Raw genomic sequence first — 19,254 nt, 5'->3', positions numbered from 1 at the left:
CTGGTGGCTCCAGATAGAAGTTGGTAGGCAAATATATTCTGTGCCTGGAAAAATCACTGAGAAACCTGATCTGATATCCTTGCTTGGAGCAGAAGTTTGAACTAGAGATCTTCTGAGGCCATTCTAACCTGAATTATCCAATCATTCTATGAAAATGAGGAATCTGCTTTACAGAAACCAGTGCAGATCTTAAGATAGAGAAGATGGTTCACATTTAGAAAACAAATTATGTATTTTGACAAGATCATATTAGGCCAATTATTTTACAGTCTGAAGTGATATAAACCTGGTAGAGGAACTTCTGTTTTCCTAACATGAGCCTACAGAGAGAGCAGTGTAAATATTTCAGCATTGATGCAGTCCTTCAAAATTCAGCTGGATATAACCAGGACCACATTTTTAATTGGGGAAGCACAGAATAGAAGATTTAAAACATTGCTAAGAAGTTTTTACATTAACTTTGTTAATCCAAAAAAGATTCTTTTAAAAATGGGCATTTGCAGCCTCATGTTATCTGTACATCAAAGGAAAATATGTTTGCCTTGATTCTAAGGTAAGTTTATATGATTATAAAGATCTTCATGAACAGGTGAGGTAAGGAAGAGAGAGGTTGTGACTTCACATTTTTGCTTTAATATTTTCCACTTCTATACTCTCTTTTATCTAAGGATTTCAAAGCACTCTATGGACATTAATGAATTAAGCCTCACAGCAGTCCTGAGAGAAAAGGTAATAATTTAAAGACTGAAATTCAAAGAGATGAGTGGATATAAATGGGAAATAGCCTTCTTAAAATATCATATACTATTCAGACCATATGGAAAATCCCCTGTTTTCCTCTTTCTATCTATCCCATGTGCCTTCAAGGCAATTCACAGTACTGGAAAATTGGTAAGAAGTGTTTACAACTGTTTATATACAGACAGATTGGATGCAATGACAACATGGTAGCAGAAATAAACAGGGAATAGATCAGACTGAAAAAAATAAAGTGTTGTTTTGTTAATTTCGGCCTTTAGAGGTAACAGATTTTACTGAATACTTTTGTACTGAAATGGATTTGCTTTACAAATTCCCACATTCAGAACTGTCTGAAGTCACTTAGCCAAGACTGTAGAGTTGGAGAAATGCTCTCCTGCTCAGAATCAAACCCAGTCTCTGAACACAGAGGGCACAGCAAGGAAAGGAGTCTTAGTTCTCACTGGAATGCACAATGTACAGAACATTTCAATGCACTTACCTCTTTAATGATCAGCTGCATTCCTGTGCCTTTGCTAACCTGACAAGTTTTGTATATAAATAATTCTATTGATAGCTGGCAGAACAAATCCCAAAGGATGCAGTATCATGTGCAGTGATGAAGACAGCATCTTTCAGAAAGGAGGCAAAGCCCTTGATGCACAGGCACATGGAATTTCAGGAGGTTTGTGAAGTCTTGCAACTTTTCTTCCCCTTTTGTGTTTCCATTGGTCACAGATACACTTTCCTCTCAAGCACATTTACAGTTCTCCAAGCTGTAAAAATTCATAAGCAGGATCCAAAAGTAAAGTGCCTTGTGTCTTCCAAGGAGAATATGTGCTGTAATCATGTAATGAGAGATCCCTCTTGATGTACAGCTTTCATTCAATGCAAGAGTCAACAGTCATGTTAAGGACATGTAATTTCCTAACTCAGAAGTTCTTAGTGTCCTGAGGCATAAGGAAATGAGCCTCTTTGCAATTCAATTTTTTTCCAAATTGTTTTTTTTTTTTTATTCATACTTTGAACAAAGCTAGAAACTGAGAAGTATCTGCTTACAGAAAAAAATAGCTTCACATCAATCAAGAAAACCTGCAATTACCAGTGGAAGCTCATTTCACACTCTATAAAAAGCAAACAAAACCTGAGTTATAATACACGCTTATTAGCCTTTATTTACAATTATAATAATCCAGGTTCAAGATAAACATCTAGGAGCATTTTTTCTTTCCTGTAGGAGGGCATCTATCCCTCTGAAACTTCTCTAAAGTCTTAGAAAGTAAAAGCAGATGTACCAAGTCATGCCAAAATGCAGTTTTGTTCAAAGTCATATCCCCAGCAGAGCTCAGTAACCAAAGTCTGTGAGGAGATACAGGAGCAAACCAAGCACACATGTACTGTGTAGTCCCAGCTTCCAGCAATTTGTAGCTCATAGCCTGAGCCAGGCAGTGCCTCTTGTTCTTGTATCAGGAAAGAGAGTGAGTGAATACTCCCCAAGGCTTCTTTGTGGCTGACTCTGTTTGAGCAGGGGGCTAAACTAAATCATCTCCAGAGATGCCTTCCACCCTCAGCCCCTCACTTGAGTTATACTCAGTGAAATAAATACCTTTGGGTAACAAATAGTTGTGTGTTGCAAAAGGTCCAGACTCAAAGAATTTATATTCTTTCTGGCTTGAACCAGAACTTGAAACTTCAACTTCTGCAGCCCAAGGTCTTGTACCCTGTAGGGATGACTGCTATTAGGCCAGAAGTCACATACCCCGAGTCATTCTCCACAGCTTCACAATTAAGGCATTCCCTCAATATGTGGGTAAGATAATTATCTGATACATTTATGTTTAGTTTTCTTGTATGAGCAAGACAACCATCTTTAAATAGGGGCTGTTCCAGCAAAAACTTATCTTTTTTTTTTTCCCAAAACCTTTTGTGTAGCAGATGCTTGTGCACCAGCAGTTGTTATCAACAGAACCTGAATTTTTCAGCTACAAAAGTACAAGCAAAAACTTGAACTAAAAGTTTTAATGACTGGTAATGAATATAAGATCAAAACAATCTCTTTGCTCCTGCAGTATATAGATTATAAGTAGGCAAAATAATACACAGAAAAGAAAAAAAATGGAAGTTTTTGATAGGTCTGCAAAATTGAAGCTCCCAAACTGGGCTTCACCACAAAAATCTTGGCTGCTGGATAACTCTGTGACCCTACAGTAGCACACACAGATAACAAGTAAAATGTACATCAAAGACAGTTATAATCAGATTTTGAAGAATAAAGGAATAAAGGTAACATGTTTGTTCCCACGACAGGTTAGCTGGATACTGAGTTGTCTTCTTGTTTACTCCTGCTGCTGTCAAATCCACCTGCTATGATCTTTCCCTTTTTTTGTAAACTGTAAAACTATCAATGGTTGTTAGCTATCACACCTTGCCCTGTTTAAACACCATATAACTAAATTTTCATTTCAGTTAACAGGAACAGTCTTTCTTTCTTTGTGAGTACCTGCTCCTGTGCAACTTGAATCAGTTCAAGCAGTTACAGAAAATTAAAGCCCATCCGAACATTTACCGGAATTTACTGCAGTGCCAAAAAAGCCAAATACATTTATTTTATACTGGCAGTCCTAAGCTGTGACACCTTTAAATGCAGAAGATATGCAGGGGGGAGGGAAGAACAGTTGGAGGTGAGCCCCAGGTGGGAAACGTGCACTGAACACCTCTGTGTATAAACCTGCCATTACCACGAGAGCTGAATGAACCAGGAGCATGAGAAAGAGCAGGAGCCACAGCATGGGCTGGGCCTGCCCTCTGCAGTGCTCATCACCTTGTGCCTCAGGGGAACACCTTTCTGCCCTTTTATACACTGTTAAAGCTGAAGAAGACTAGGGAAAAAACCTAGAGAACCTCAAGGTCCAAGGTAACCACAAATGCATGATGTTTATTTTGGCTAAGTTCTTCTTTACAGTCAATGTCTCCTAGGTTTTTTGAAGGAAGGAATCTTTTTCTTTCTTGAGCATTGAAATAAAATAAATACCAATAAAAAGTCTCTATATTTCTTTGGTAATTTCACTTGAAATCTAACTGCTACTGTTTATGCCTTGTAGGAGAAATTTCTCTATGGGAATTGCATGCAGAGACCAGGTTCTTGAACACAAAAATAATCCATACCCTAAATTTCTGGACCAATCTTGTAAATACAAACATGCTTGCCTTTCCCACTTCCCAACTTAATTTGTTAATTTATTTTTGTTTAATTTTATTATTTTTCTTTCTGGGTGGGGGAGAAGGGGAGTGGAGCAAAGAATGTTATGACTATTGACCTGAGACAGTCTCCTGGAAATAATCTAACAGCAGGGAAGAGCAAGTCCTTTTCAAAACCGATGAAGCAAGAAAATGCTGTTGACCAAGCTATTGTGAGAGATTTGAGGAAGGGGAGGGGGGAAAATTATGGAATAGAAGGAAGAGAAGTGATAGTACTGTGTCTTAGACTCATACTATTTCTTTTAGAAGAAGCCCACGTATTTCTGAGGCCATTGCTTTTATGGGATCTCTGTCGTAACTACCTCTTGTTCCAAAGAGATGCTGTTTTTAGCAGCAGTCAGATGTCATGCTTAGGTTTGAGTGCAGGAATTTTGCTCACAGCTTGCAGTGCTCCATAGCCTTGGATTTTCCTTGATCTATCTCTCCTCACAGCACCCCATGTTAACTTGGAGAGACAAGAGAGTATTTCTGTAGAGTTAATATCTGTTTATGTCCTTCATCATGGGAGCTCCATGGATTCTCACTGCCTGAGACATGACAATTCTGAAGTCTTCACGTGTTTATTTAAATGCATTTTAATTGAGCATAGCTAATAGGAACAAACCAGCAAGCAAAATAACAAACCATATTCCCAGTCCTAATGAATTCAACAGCATTGCCAGGACCATCTTCCCAGTGAAATTATGGCCTTGGAGAGGCCCTGAGAGTGAGGAGGACTTACTCAGATATGTTTTGTTACTTTGAGATGCTACTGTTGCTCCCAGCTGGGTCAAGCACTACAGCAAAGTTGGTCCCAGGAGCACAAGTACTACAAATATTAAGAATTTGCTTTCTACAGATTATTTTTTCTCTACAAAAAACCCTTTTGTTTTAGAATTACAATGGACAATACTGGTATATTATTGAACCTGTACCTAACAGTAGTTAAAAACATAACAAAGTATCTATAAAAGTTCTCAAATAAACAACACTCACATTCTTAAAGAACTTTAGAAAGACTGTAAATGATGGTTGTATGAGAGAAACTTCCCACTCAGGATTGGGGTTTTGTTTGTGTTTAATGATCTTTGGTTCTTTTTGCTGATCCTTCATTCTTTTTGTGCATGTGCACAGGCACATGGAATAGCTTCTCACTCAAATACAAAACCCTTGATGTTAATTCATCTTTTGAGTTAATCCATTTCCACTGAAAGCCAAAAGACTGAAATTATTATTGTTGGGGCTGACAGCTGGGGCCTCCATCAGGAACCCGTAGCAGTGGGTTTGACTTTCCTGATTCCTCATAATTTTCCCTAGATCAGGCCCACTAATCTAAACTGTACATAAATAAAGGGAGGTTATTGTTTGTGAGCATTAGAAAATCCAAAACTGAAACTGTGTATGAAGTCTGGCTTTTATTTATGGTACTTGGTGAAACAGATGCTGTTTTCCCACCACTTCATAAAGGAGAGTGAAGTCCTGCTCTGAACTGTCAGAAATCATCTATTCTTTTTACTCAGATACCTGTAGCCACTGTTCACACACAGAAACTTTGAGAATAAGTTAGCACACATTTCCGTTTTTAACTATGATATCACACATCAGGATTCTTTTTCTAAGGACAAATTCCATGCTTATTTCAAGAAGTGAACAGAAAAGGTAAAACAGAAAAAAGGTAAAACAGAAGGTAAAAAAGGTAAAACAGAAGAGGTAGGTTTTAAGAACTTTATATAGTTATCTATAAAATAATTTTCCTCTACTCTATCAAAGACAGATGTTCTGCAGAAACACCAGCACCAATGTGCAGGAAAAAAAAACCTGAACTATTGATAAAATAGTGAGGATACTTTTCCCCATGTTTAGATATCAAATAAATAGCCAAGAAAATGTAATGAAAAAAAAAAGACTAAATAAAAAAGTCACAAACCACCTTTTGGGAGGAAAGCAAGCATGTGTAATGGAAGCCCAAAGGGTAATATATTCAGAAGCTGTAAGTGCTGAAAATGAAGGCTTAGAATGAAAACAGCTCTTCAGCCATAACTCTACTGTCACTAACCTAAAGCTATAATCTTTTTTTCCTATGTGCTCATTATTATCCAAGCACTAAGTGTCAGTTAAGAAGATGTAAGAGAGCAGGAATTTTCAGTGGGGTGGAAATCTTTCATCGCCTGTTTTCTTATGTATAAGAATGTTACAATTTTGTCATGGCTTTTAACTAATCTTGGGTTTACCACTGCTGTGACAACCTTTTAAGGAGGTAGCATGTGAAATGAAATGATACTGTTACACTCTAATAGACTGAAAGGACTTTTTTTTAACCCAAAATAGCAGTTTCAATATTAACACTGGAAGGGTTGAAGCCTGTATCTGTGATGAAATTGTGAAAGAAGAAGAAGCAAATTTGCTAGCAACCAGGAAGAGACACCACTTCAAGCTTCTGATACCTTTTTTTTTTTTTTTTTAAATTTTGAAGGATGGTGGGTAAAATGCAACTGCCTGGAGTCAAAGAATTCATTTGTTTACAGATTTTCTCATTAGTACCAGAAAGAATATCATATCTTTACCTAATTATTTTACAGAAGATAAAATAGAAGCATTGCAAAGGGAAATGATTTATGAAAAAGGTTCTCCTCATACACCATCTGTCATTGTTTCACAATATAGCTCCTGTAACAATAGTCTCAGAGGTGTTCAAAACATTGTTTAGGAATAAAATATTAATCAGAGCAAGAAAGAAAACAAAATATATCCATGAGTTAGCAGTCAATTTCAACCTACTGCTTGTTTCACTTTGTAACCAGCTGTTTACAAGGTTTCAGAGTTAAAGATGATTATGGATTTTAGTAGGATACCTGCATTTTGAACTGACCAGAGAAGAAATTTGGATTCACTGTATTCATTTACTTCCTCTTAGAGTGAAAAGACTGTTTGGCTGCAATTCCTGGGATGTGTGCAACATTTTGTTCTCTTTCAAAAGGATGCAGGAAATGATGAATATGTATATTGAGGTACTTTAATTTAAATAGCATTTGTTCCCTGTTTCCATGAGACAAAAATGTACCTGACCAGAATGGAATAAAATGACTTTCCCTGTCCTAGAAGGATAAAAAGTTGAGTTCACAAAAAATGTGTAGCTCAAAATAAACCATGTCCTGCTTGCTCAAACAGGCAAAACCAGAAATTGTCTTTGGAGGTAGCTTCTTACGAAGTTGCTATATTCAGGGTCTTCTACATTGTTTAGCTAGACCTAACACAGAACAGTCTATTATATTTTACTGCAGTAAAATATATTTTACTAGATTTATATTTTACTAGATTTATCTTTTACTAGATTTTCCATTCACTATTTAGGACCTAGTACAGATTCATTTACAAGAACTCTGTATACTGAGCAAACTTATTTGGTGCTCTTTTACATGGCTCTTAAAGGGACAAGGGCCTTTTTTTCTTCATCCCTCTCCCTACAACTGGAGAAATCATAAATACAGGAGAAATTTTCAAAGGCAAGTTTTTCTGTATGGGGAGAGCTCTTTGCATAGCATGAGCTGGAGGACAAAACAACTCAGTCCTTATTTAACCACAAACATTTTCCTAAGAAATATCCCAGATCATCATGTTCAAGATTTCAATCCATGTATGTCATCACTCACACAAGAAAAATTACATTATACCTCTTTGACAGAAAGAGATCTAAAAATATCAACAGTAGAGTCTCAACTATGTTAACAGCAAGACTTAACTGCTTGTTATACACTAATCAATCTTACATAGGGCTTTGGGTTGGGGTTTTTTGAGTTAACAGTAAAATGAAGAAGTAAAGTTTAGGACTCAAAGTATTCTCATGCCTAAGAGTTTCTTTTTTCTCTCCTCTATGGGTAGCCAGGCAATAAAATCCTTCAGTCACCCACAAGGAAAGCACTCAAGGCTGCAGTCGTGCATCCATGCATTTGGTATTGACTTCCAGTTCCTCAATTTCACACTTTGCTAGAAGCATGCAGTGAAAGCAAGTTTCAATTACTCACATCTGAATCAATATTGATGAGCTTGAACTGCAGCATTTGGATCTGCACTTCTGATATGGAGACAGTATCCTTTTGAATGTTCTAATGCTGCCTAGTTATCCTTATTTTGAACACAGCTTTCTGCATCCTACAGAGACATATTAAAGCAGGAACATGGCTGCAGACACATTGCTTACTGCAAATCCTGTAAGTGTGGTAGCTTGTTGTAGCAAAGAAAAAGCATTTCTTTCCTTAACCTTAGGAGAAATGAAATGCATCCCCTGCTGCCATAAGTAATGACAGAAAGCAATGCTTTAAGACACTTAGTAGTTGCTCTTTTTAATTCATAACCATGGAAATTACATGTTAGCTTGCCATGTGCACAAATGGATTCGCATCCATAAATCACAAATAATTCAGCAAAGTTTACTTCAGTACAGTTAACTCATTTTGGGGGCTTGTCAGTTCTGCTAGCATCACCCCCATTGCCTCATGAGAAGATGGGAATCAGTCCAAAGGATCATCCAAGGAAGCACAGTCATGTAGTGTATTACTACAGCAGCTCTTCTGTTGATACAGCAGCAGCTAACTGGTATAGACTTCTAGCCTGGAGCCATTTCTACATGAATATGGGTCTGAGTTAATACAGCCTGAGCTAAACTCGCTCTTGTCTCACCCAGAAATAGCTGAGTGGCCAGGAAGTCCTAGGTCCAGGACTAGCTTTTGTGTTACACTATGATCAGGAAAAGTAACAGCCATAGTCAGTATTTAATGGTCATCTATTCTCTCCCATATTCCCCTTGCTCCAGGAAAACAAAGAAACATTGAAACATGTCTGCTGCTGGAGTTCACTCAACATTTCTATAATTATCCCTACTGAGAAACTCATTTTAGAGAGGGTTGGGGTTTTCTTCTGCAGAGAAGGGACAACAGATTAATTCCTTGGCAACAAAATTCTAATTAATCAAAAATGTGGCTCTATTCATATTTAGCTTCCTCATTACAATAAAATATCAGATATTTACTGCTGAAATTATAGTCTTGATTCAATGCAGAATCAGGTGGATCTCAAGATTAATTATAAAAATAAAAATTAGGTTTATTGACTCCATACCAGTGTTTATCTTGATCTGTGATTCACTGATTACAGAGAGAAATGATTCAACATGAGCTGAAGAAACATGCTTATCTCCAACCCAACAGCTTGTCACTCACCCTGGCAAACCATCCCAGTGGACTGGCTTTGGACACGCTCAGCCTCATTCCAGCAATTAGGTGAAGGAAAATAAAATTTGCTAGAGCAATTTGGCCTGAGTGTAAAGGCCACTTAAGGCACTACTAGCACTGCCACCAAGGTAATTGGTGTGATTTTTGGTACACAAAACCTCCATCACGTCTTTTCCAACACAGAAGTAGCTTCCCATGTCAATACCAATCCATAGTCAGACTGCATTTCCTTTGGGAGCAATCTCTGCTCCCTGAAGCTCACAGGATAGGGAGCTTTTGTCTTTTCATAACAGAATGAACCTGACCCTGCTTCCACCCTAATCTCCTGCTCTAATCAGGACATTGATTCATATATTTAATTGCTTGAAACTTGTCTGTCAGTGCTAGTTTGTGCATGCATAAAAGAAAAATATTGAGCTTTGCTTACCTGATAGTGTCTCTCTTTGATCATATGTTCAGATGAAATCCAGCTGTTGAGTTGTGAACTAAAAACCAGCAGTGGTGCTGACTTCCACAGATTTGTTGAATCTGTTCTTGCACAGATTTGTTCAATGTGGGGAAACGGAGAACAGAGATGTGTCTGAACCTTGCAATCTTCCCCCCTCAAGATAAAAAAACACTTCAGAATTTACCTTTTCTTAATATAAAGATAGTAATTTAAATAGAGTAAGAAAGCAATGGGTATCTAGGCTAAATGAATAAAGAGAACATATTCTTGCTACTACAAGCTCAAGAGATGGTAAAAAACTGAGCTCTTAACATATTCAGTAAGCTGAACCCTCACCCTCCCAGGCCTCTGTAATTTTGATAAGCAGAAACTTCTTTCCCTCAGGATTTTTTGGTCTACACCATCTTCTACAATAAAGTACCTCTGCTCCATTCCATGAAATTCATCTAGGGGAATCCTCCCTAGTAAGACAGTTGAAGTTCTTCTCTACACAGGGGCATTTGAACTTTTCTGTCCTGTTTCCTTATGACAGCCTTAAGCACAGGAGAACAGTTTTTGGTTGAAACTCTGTCACTTGTAAAGCATAACTGACTTTTTATTAGGAAAGAGAAAGAAAAACATTACAATATAAAAACGAGGGAATCCAACTGCCATTCTTGCCCTATGCCAAACAGGGATTTTGTGTGAAGTAATCACTGAAGGCACCAGGAGTACGTTCTCACAGATGAAGGTGCTGTGACACATTCTAATGCTTTTTCACTCTGGCCCAATAAATGTTTGCTTATCTATAATGCAGAAAGTTTAAAATAATTCCAAGCACAGCCAGAGGCAGCTGTTTGGAGAGGCTGGAATGGGAAGGTGGAATGGGCTTGACTAGGGGGAAGGGACTCAGTATCTAAAGTCCGCAATCAACAGAAGAGAGCAAGAATTCTAGAAGATCTAAGGCCATCTTTCCAATAAGAACCTGATTGCTGGAAAACCCATCCTTGTGTATTTTGTAGTGGTGAACACCATATGAAAGCAGACTTTATTTCATCTGATGCTCCTGGATGCTGCTGTAACTCAGACAAGAAACAGCAGGAGGAAATAGGTGTAAAACCAGCTGGTTGCTGTCCAGCCTGGTGACAAACCACACGTTGCAGAGCATCATTTCATGCCATGAAGATCTCTCAAGAGGAGCTTGCCTTCATTAAACTAACACTAAGGCATTCCTGGCTGGTGAGGATGCTCAGGGAGCTTCCCTCAGGATAGATAGTGCTTGGAAAAGGTGCCTGCCTGCCTGTTCACAGCCCATTATGGAGCTCAGCCTGCCGAGGTTTTTCCTGGTCCCTGTCATTTTAATGGACAACTCTCCATTGTGGCTAAACACTTCAGGGGGAAGAGAAGCCAACCCTGCACATGGCCTCTACCTGACTGACAGCCCACGTTCTGGAGTGCAGCCAGCAGGGGATTCACAGTGAAAACCCCACTTCATCATCATCGTCACTGCATGCAGAATTTCTCCGTGTCAGATTGTTCAGAAGGAAAAAAAAAAGGCTCTTTGTTAGAGCACCACACATTTTCCTGCGTTCTCTGAGGGGGAAGAAACAAAACAGAACAAGATAACTAAGAAATGAATATTCAAATGCATTTAACACTATTGTTTAGGGTTTGGTTGGTTTTTTTTTGTGTCTTCCCAAGAAAATATCCTCAGAGATTTATCATTTCTGTGAAGAACTGGAGAGGCTGCCAAGCAAAGCAAACAGGATTTTATTCTGATGGGCACAGCACAATGTGTATTTGTCATCCTCTATGCCTTCCTGGAGCACAAGTATTTTACTGCATTGTACTGCCTATGCCAAAAGCCTTATCTGGAATATTGTAATGCCCAGAGAGAACCCTAAATGTATTTGTCTAGTTATTATCTTTAATTGCTATCCTTCCAGCAGGAATATAGTGTAAACATAAAAAACATAAGTTTCTTTAATAACAGAGGACTATACTTATCTTTTCATGCAGTTTTAGGTTAATGTATATTTGATGATGCACTTTTTTTCCAGTACAAGTATTTCAAAAGAGTGAAACATGGCTTTAATATTAAAAAAGCACCACCCTTTAAAACTTGATATTAACAAAATTTTTTTATTTCTCTTGACTTCTGTGATTTTTATCAAAACCTTTATTTCAAGGTGTTGGTAAGTGATATTTTATACATATTTTATAATAATTTTAAGTAACTAAACTTGTTAATTAATCATGACATGAAGTTAAACTGATTTTAATAGCAAGAATTACTAGTAGGTTTTGAAAAAAAAAGTACTTTAAATATTTTGTCTACAAAATATTATTCAGTCATTGTATAAACTGAAACTCTCAGGAGCCCACTGCTTGGGAGTGATGTATCTTTTAAAAATCTATGAAATTTAAATATCAGGTTAGTAATTCTTCTTGCTTGCTCTCTTGTCCTCACTGCCAGTTCTTCTAGTTAAAATCTTGTCTGCCAGTAAAGCTTGACTGCCATTAGAATTCAAAGCACTAAGTATTTCATATTAATAACACAAAGCTCTGCAAAAATTCTCAGTCCTCTCATAGGTTAGAATCACTTTCCAGCAGCCTAACAGGCTTCCAAGCAGAGTGTGAACTCCACTGGGATTTTAACTAGAACAACACAGAATAGAATTTATGAGTAAAACCTTCCTGACCATTTTGGGTTTGCAAGAGTGGACACATGTGTCAGCACTTACTATGCCAGCAAGTGATACCTTGGTAGATTTATGCAACAAGAGATTCAGTGAGAAAGTTATAATGAACCTCTGAGCATATTTAAGGAAAAGCAACTGCCAGAGATTAAGGCAAAGATAATTACTGTTGACATGTTTAATCCCTTCGTGGCAGATGAAATAATTCAGTTTGGATGAGATGCTACATACAGAGTATTGAGGAGTGTTTTAATAGAGATGGTATTTGGAATAGAAGATGGCAGGTGCAAGTAAAGTTTATTTCGGGTATTATGGGCTTCGTGGTGGATTTATTGCATTCAAGCAGATTCTCATAGGGGAAAAAAGAAAAAGGTTATGTGTGCAGTGCTGAACAACTCTCTTTACATGCAAAAGACATGGAAAATGAGCTAATGGAGAGAAAAGTCTGTGTTCAACTTATAACAGAATTTTGCTTTTAATTGCATATGGAAGAACTCAGAATCCCCTATTCCCTTTATGCCATTATAATGCCATTTCCAAGAAGCCAGGAATTTTTATTACCCATTCACAACGTGGAATCCACAGCACAGACAAGCTAAACCTTTCATATCTACTTATTCCAAGGAAGTCTGGATACAGGGCATATGGTGCTGAATAACTTTGGAAAAGCAGAAGGTCATTCCATAGGCAGTCCTTTCAGCTGGGAAGATGGCAGAAGGAAGGCAAGAGGAATGCTGAGTCCTTGTCCAATGTGTCCAGCCATACATCACAAACTTAGAGATGATTACAATGCACACTCGTGTCCCTGGGCGGGTGCCTGCCATGTACTGGTTGTAGGCAGCCTGCAAGAACACACCCCTTGTGAGTGGGAATAACCAAGAGCAGGCTGAAAAGAGGGCCAGTGTGGAACTAATGAGCCATCAGAAGTTAGAGCAAGAGAACCTTCAGAGCAAGAAGATGCAAAGGTGGCCCAGGTTAGAAAGGCAGAGCTGGGCAGAAGGTTTAAGTGCAACATGTAAAGAGCAAACTCAAAGAAACAGCTTTCAAATATGATATGGTACAAAAACTCGGGAAAAGGAGAATTACACTGACATGGAGAAGTCTTCAAATAGAAAATTCTATTAGTGTTCTCAAACTAAATTCCTTCCTGATGTAAATCCTCTGAAACCAGTCATTTTGCAGTAGAGGAAAATATCTTGATGTGAATGTAACATTATTCTGACTCAATAAGTTATGGCAAACAATTTGGCATGAGAATATTGAGAATCTATTCAGTTGAACCAGAGTAGTGACAAGTGTCTGTACAATGTCAGTGTAGTCTGTTTTGTTAATCCCACAGTACAAAGTGTTCTGCTATTGACATGCCATTGAAAATTACATGTGTCATTTCTCAGCTAAAGAATTGAGGGGAGAAGGAATTTGTGTAAGAATCTGTGTTTTAAACAAACATTAAATTTTGGATGTGTCTGTGCAGTAGGAATCCTCTTAAATGAGAACTTAGATGCTGCTTGTTGACAAGGACAAATTGAGATCAGGTCTTAAGAAAAATGCTTCATAGGCTGCGTTAAGAATCCATGCTGGATTCCACTACAGATAAGTGACAGAACAAATACAAAATAAATGAAGCATTTTCAGTAGCACATCACTTAGGGAAATAAGATCTTCCAAAGGCTCCCACAAATAACAATATAATAGCAATCTTTTTTTTTTTTCCCTAAACGTAAAAAACTTGGGTATATAAATAATTTTTAAAAATGTAATCTGCTTCAAGAAAATGAAGCAAGCAGACCTTTGCTCCAATTTACTCTTTCAGGAAATAACTCATGTGAAAGACTTGTGTGTATATTTCCGTTTGGTAATCAGAATTCCTCTTAATTTCTCAAAAATACTGACTCCTTTAAATGGCCATGAGTCTCAACTCCTGGTGGAGGTAACTTACCTCTGAAACATCGAAACAACAACATCTAAAGTACACTAAAATAATTTAGATGGTATTACCTGTGAAATGCTTGACTACAAAAAATAAAACGCATTTGAAGTACAGACATGCTCTTTTCTGCCTACTCTAAACTCTTAGCTCTAAATGTTCCAGAGCTAAGAAAGTGCCCTGTGTTTGATCTTAAATAAACAGACATTTCTGAGCTTTTATATTCTTTTCCTAATAATTCATCCTAGCAGGAAAAATATACCTACAGAAGTGAAGCACTGAAACACTGTATCTCTATTTTCCTATGTACCATCCTATTAATATTCTTGCAGTGTAGTTTCTGGTGCATGCATTAAGTTTCCATTAGCATTCCCTGAAATTACTATGCCTGAAAAAGGCATTTGTTTGTTTAGGAATCCAGGTTTTCATAATGTTTTGGGTTTGTTTCCTTCTCAGCCTTCACCTCAGAGCTTGACCAGCTGATTTAATTTGCCTAATTTTAAAAGATAATGTAACAACTTGAAAGCAAATAAACTCCAGTTAAATTAAATCAGCTTGTTCAATAATATGCCTTAATATGATTTAATTTTATGCAGACTAATGAATACAGAATTAGGTAGGAGTGGAGTAGAGCACTCCACAGGGCCCTGTGGAGCAGGGGCTACCACCTCCTGACCCGGTGCTGTGCCCTGCACTGAGAGCTGCTCCCACACCCGGATTTGGGGCTGCCAATTATTCCTCCCCATCACTTTTCCCTGCCACCACAGCAGTCCCCAGGCTGGCAGGTGACAGCAGGGACTCCTTTGGGAGTGGAAGGGAGGAATTGGATGAGTTTTAAGGTCCCTTCCAAACCAGACCATTTTAGGATTCTGTGACAACTGAATCCTGTGGAGATACTGTCTGACAAAATTCCATTAGATCACTTCTAGATATTTGCCATTTATTTGCCATCATTTCCCAGTTTAATCTTTAAAAGGTTTGGGTGGGTTTGGTTTTTTTTTGTTGTTGTTGTTCTTTGTTTTATTTTTATTTTGTTGTTTGGGTGGTTTTTTGTTTGTTTTTTTTTGTAAATCATTTAAAAACCACTTAGTGCTGCTATACCCTGTACAGAATTACAGGGTATTGTAATTCTGTATTGACTATAAAAAGTAAAATGCATTTGAAGTACAGACATGCTCTTTTCTGCCTACTCTAAACTCTTGGCTCTAAATGTTCCAGAGCTAAGAAAGTGCCCAGTGTTTGATCTTAAATAAACACACATTTCTGAGCTGTTATCTTCTTTTCCTAATAATTCATCCTAGCAGGAAAAATATATAGCAGGAAAAATAGCAGAGAAAATGTCACTTTGCTGGGTAAATAACATGACAGGAGCACAGCCTGCCAGGACATCTCTGTGAGGAGCAGCAGTCTGTCTTGCAGACAGGGAGGAGTAAAAGAAGTGTGACCTCTAGTGAACCCAAGTGCTTATGCCACTCCTGCAAGAGGCACAGCCTGAAGTTATCTGCACACTCTGCAAAACTTTATTCATAGCTCAGAAATGAAGATATATTTTTGTTACATCGCAGCCCAGAACGAAGACAAGGAGAAGAAAAGGATAAATGTTATAATAAAAATTTCATCACAATTTTGAAGTGAGGAATTAACATTACAGCAGCATGTGAATAAGGAAACACTGTGGTTTCTGACTACTACCTTGTACTCCTGAAACTACTCTGCCTTATTTTCATTTTTATTGAAGGCAATAATTTCAGTATTTATACTTAAAATATATCAAATACTTAACTCAATCTACTGAGAGATTTATGAGTTTTTTGGGGTCTGCTTATATCATTAACTTCTTGCCTAGAAGTACACACCTACAGAAGGCTGCAGCTTCTCCTTGAAACCCATCAGACATTAAAAATAAGGTATAATAAATTAAAGCTATCAATTGCCTTTTAAAATTAACTTGAATAAAAGAAACATTACCAGAAAACATGACACTTGAAAGAGACATATGCAATGAACAGCATCACTTGCCAGAGTTCCCACAGGCACTGTTTCAACAGTGGAACTGGATGCTGAACTCGAGGCACTTCCCTGCAAATCTCCTGCTGGCAGCTATGATGTTCAAATTCACAATTCCAGCCCTAGAAAGAGAAATAACAAAGTAGCTCCTTGAGGAAAGCAGCCTAAAATAGTCTGAGCACTCTGACAGCAGGGCATAAAGCCACAGAAAGTTTAGCTTTCTGAAGGTTGTAGAGATCACAAAATATTTTCAATTCACATCACTATCAGTGATATATTATTATTATTATTATTATTATTATTATTATTATTATTATTATTATTAATATTAATATTAATATTATTATTAACTGGAACTTTATAACAGAGTATTTTTAGAAATGTGGTCACTAAAGCCCTTTGCTCAGGACCACATCCAGAGAGCTTTTGAGTAACCCCAAGGATGAAGATTCCACCTGGGCATTTTGTAAGTGGTCTTATGCATGGAATTACCTAATAAGAATGACTCCAGTAAAATTTAGTGTGTATTTTCTCTTTATATGAGCCACTAATTACAATTCCTCTTGACAGAAGCCAACACCACATCTAGGAAGCACACCAGCACAAGATGCTGAACTTTGCTGCCTTGTGATCACACTGAAACAAATCCATTATTGACAACATGTGTTCATACAAGAAATACAATTTGAGCAGTGCATGCAGTGCAAACCAGATTAGTGCTTTCTTTAGCAGAATGCATTGCTAAAGCTGTTTCTGGGAGAGGAAGATTTCTACAGGCAGGTGAGGAGGGATGCTATACTAGAATAGATGCACTGGAAGCACTTAATTTCACAAATTCTTTGCTTCTTTACCACTTTAACAGTGATTTGGTTTGACCAAACCGCTAGGATACATCAAACATTCTCTTTAATCCATGTGACAATGCTACAAGCAGCTCTTTAGCTGAACCAGCATAGATAAAATCACTTATCACTCTCCAACTCTGATTTCTGGCATCAGGTGGTGTCTTGATTCAGCACAATACCTGAAAACAGCAAACATCCCCCACAAGGATCATCACACAAAAAGTTTCAAGGTTACACATTAAAGGATCCATTATTAACTAGCTACTGGTGCTTTTGTTTTGCCATGTCAGGGACATTAAAATTTTTACTTTTTGTTCTTTTTCCTTTAAGAGGTACCTGGCAGAGAACGTAATTGCAGTTTCTTATGCAAGTCAAGCAAGAGCAGAGGGAAATACAAACAGTTTCAATTGATGGGTGCAAGTGAGAATGCCCTTTATTGCTCCACATAATTCCATAATCTCAGAAACACAAAGGCACTTTCATGGTAAGGAGCATGGTAAAAGAGGCACAGAAGTTACTAACAGAATAATTATTCCAGTAGATGCAATTACCTTGGAAATTCCATAAACCTTTACTTTAAAATGTCTGATACTGTTGTAATTGGCAGCTTATAAGGCTAACTTGAAGACCAGGCAAGAAGTCCCCCGAACAAAGGTCACAAGAGTGTGTTGTTTGAACAGAGATAATGGCTTATTGATTAGTTGATAAAGATAATTTTCAAAGCTCAACATAAATTAAATAAATATTCAAATGACAGCTTGAATGTAAAAGCCTGATTTCCTCCCCCCCCCCCCCCCCCCGGTTTGATTTTTGAAACATGTGAGTGTTCCTCATTTAAGTAACTCAAATTCCATGTGGTCGTGCCTGGTTGTGGGAGTAAAGAAAAAACACAGATTATTTTTTTAGTATTTATATTTTTACTTGTTAGTGGCTCTGGGTTACAATCACACCTTCTAGTGCACATTCTATGGAAAGAAACCAATACACAGTAATTGTATCAAAGCATAAACAAGGAAAAAGAGCAAATGTCTGCACAAATCCCACTTTTTAAGGTGTGGCACATAGGTATTGCAAGAGAATAACCCTTGGCCGCTACATGGCTGGTGATACCAAGGAGTGAAGGTCACTTTGGGGTCAATTTTTTCATTTGAGTTTACAAGCTTTCAGACTTCCTTTTCAGAAGAAATTACAGAGTTACATTAAAAGGTTTGGAAATCCTGGCTCTAGTATAAAAAGCAGTGGAGACGAGGTGGGTTGAAACCTCAGATGCTGCCTGCAGAACAAAATATTGTAACTTCTGCCATAAGGTCAGGGGCACCCCCTGGCAGGAGGGTGCAGCCCGGTGGGCGTCGGGCTCTGCTCCCAGGGAACGAGGGACAGGACAAGATGTCTTAAGATGCAGCAGAGGTTTTTGCTTGGACATTAGGAGGAATTGCTTCACAGGAAGGGTGATCAGACATTGGAATGGGGTGCCCAGGGAGGTGCTGGAGTCACTCACTGTCCCTGAAGGCGTTTGAGGAAAGACTGGATGTGGCGCTCACTGCCATAAGCGGGTTGGTCATAAATTCGCTGACCTCAGAGGTCTTTTCCAGCCTAGCAGGTTCTGTGATTTTGCGATAAGGAAAATAAGGGATTTTTTGCAGTCAGGTCCTGGGCCAGGGGCCCCGGGGCACATCCTTTGGCCATTTCCCCTGGGAAAGAAAACTCACAGGTCCAGGTTCCTGATGTCAGTTTGTAGGGCAACAACCCCCCTTGGCCAGGGGCGATCGAAGCCATTCATTCACCTTTCACCCCTCGCTTCGCTGAGCGGGGGAGCCTCCGAACGCCCGGCGCGGCGTGTTCCAAGCGCAGCGTGCGCGGCGGGCCCGGGGAGCGCGGCGGCCGCGGGGACCCCGCGAACGGGCGCCGGAGCGGCGGGCGGGACCCCGTGAGGGGCGCGAGGGGCGCGCGCAGCCCGCGCGGCCCCTGGCGGACCGGACGGGGCGAGGCGGGCGGCGGCGGCGGGTAAAGGGGCTCCGCTAAACCGCCCGGCGGCCCCCGCCCGCTCCGCCCCGCGACCCCGCGGCCGTTGGGGCGGGAGGGAGGCAGCGAGGGAGCGGGGGAGGGACCCCGCCAAAGGCGCGGCCCGAGCGCCGCCGGCTCTCGC

The sequence above is a fragment of the Lonchura striata genome, chromosome 5 (assembly GCF_050655825.1).
Source record: "Lonchura striata isolate lonStrDom1 chromosome 5, ASM5065582v1, whole genome shotgun sequence".
NCBI lineage: Eukaryota > Metazoa > Chordata > Aves > Passeriformes > Estrildidae > Lonchura > Lonchura striata.
Note: the sequence above shows the minus strand (reverse complement) of the source record.